Here is a 2,219-nt window from a genome sequence, read left to right as displayed (position 1 = left end):
CCATTATATTGACCAGATACTCTAGTGGCCACTCTAACAATGGAAATAAATATCTTCAAAAATGGAAGGTAGTCGGAGGAGGCAAGATCAAGCGCGACCACAAGCACAACGTTTTCCACTAGTTACCACAGCCACAAAGTCAAAATATAGAGGCAGTATCGTAAAAATGAATGACAACTAAAATGTGCTTTGTGTCTTTAATTTAAGGTTTGGCATACGGTTACCGTGGTTTAGGTTAGGTTTTATTAAAATCACATTTTAAGAAAGTAAATTGTAGAATAGGCGGGGTTTATGACCTTGTGGCTGTGGTAACTATTGACAACCAGGAACAACTCTGATATAAAGTGTTTTTTCTCAAAGTTTCTGTGATGTCACGCGTCCTACTTATTTAAGTACACTCTTAACAACCTAAGTCGTCGTCGTCGTCGTCGTCTTCTGCTTCTTCTGCTTCTATGATATCATGGTGTTCCGCAAACAAACGTTTAAAGTGCATGCCGCCACCTACTGTGCTGGAATATACGATCAATCATGATCTGCCCAATTCTGAACTACCATGAAAATAAAATACAAAACCAAATAAATCCCTAACTTCTACCACACCCTCGCCCCTCCCCCCAAAAAACCTTCCCCAACGCCATTAAACTGTATCTATATCATGCTGAAACACTCCACCCTTAGGATTGTTCAGCATGTCAACAACCATTTCAACAGTAACATCTGTTACCCCCAATATCTCTTTTGCCACAATAACCATCTCTGCTTTTCAGGACCCGAGTCGTATTGATAACCTTACCAATAAAAGCATGAGCACAAAATATTTCTGAACAGGCCTCGAAACCATGCCAGGACCATCAGAAGCATCAGCCCCGACAGTAGGTCCACTCCATCAGTCCGCACTGTAGTTCTATCAATCTGTTTTACGGCCTCTGCATCATGACTGATCCTATATCTCTGAGCCTCTCTAGCCTCTCTCTGTACCTGGCATCCACCAAATGCTGCACTGTGTTCTCCCCCACAATTCCAGCACTTAACCTTCACATTACTTCCACATTCACTGTAATCATGTGCCCCTCCACACTTGGCACATATTTTCTTTCCCATTCTTTGGCATTTAAAACACTGCAGTGCATATGGGACAAATTATCTAACATTGAAACCAAGGAATCCTAAAAGGTACTTTTCCCTGCAAGACTTTCTCAAACATCAGCATCACTGATAAGCTTTCACTTCTTTGACCTTCTTTCCTACTGATCAACCTTTTGGCCTCAATCCCTCTGCCTCCCTTCACATTTTCTTTAATATCATCCGTGGACATAGATATTGGGACCCCAGTGATGACTCCCCTCAATCTAGCATTAGCACCAGGGACATGGCTTTTAATCTTCTTCCCACTAAGCTTTTCCATTTCCAGAATCTTCTCTTGCTGAGCCTGGCTACCACACAATATTAACAATCTACCATTTCCAATTAACCAAGCTAATTTCACTTCACCTACCTCTTTCTCTATGGCATTAGTTAGTTGGATAGGGTGTAAGTGAGGCCCTGTGGTCTCATCAAACATTATCACCACTTTCCACTCAAACACATCATTACTCTTGCTTCCTACCTTGGCCCTCTTTATCCTTTCTTTACTAGACGCTCCACTGCTTTCTGTATCATGATCTCTCTTCTTCCTATGTCTTTCCATTACCGACCATTCTGGTCCTTGACCCTCATCTTTCTGCTCCATACCATCAGAACTGACACCCATATCGTTTGCATTCCAGCACAGCTGTTGCTTCACCAACCTTTTCTCAATTTCCTCCATTTCGTCTGCACTACTAGCCGCCATTTCCGACCTCCAACTCTCTCTCCCCTCCAAATTGTCCGTTCTATTAATTATATTTCTATGCAGGTATTAATTAATTGTTATGTGCTCAGAAAAGACACCTTACTGCAATAATTATTCAGCAAAGTAAACAAAACCACTGGGAGGCTTACACCATCGGCATTACCTTTAAATGAATGATAGTTGTGCATATAACATACAATCAAGACATTTAATGTAGACAAAATGTGTCATTTGAAATTCTATTCATGTATCTATTTATGTAAGCTATTTAAGAATATTGTGTCCATTACCCCCCCCACCCAAATGGTTGGCAAACTCAATGGTGAGGCTGTTGCTATAGTAACAGATACGGAGAGCAGACAGTAGTGGCGCTGGTGAGCGACAGACA

This window comes from Coregonus clupeaformis, chromosome 6 (assembly GCF_020615455.1).
Source record: "Coregonus clupeaformis isolate EN_2021a chromosome 6, ASM2061545v1, whole genome shotgun sequence".
NCBI lineage: Eukaryota > Metazoa > Chordata > Actinopteri > Salmoniformes > Salmonidae > Coregonus > Coregonus clupeaformis.
The sequence above is the reverse complement of the archived record's forward strand: the minus strand, read 5'-3'. Positions refer to the sequence as shown.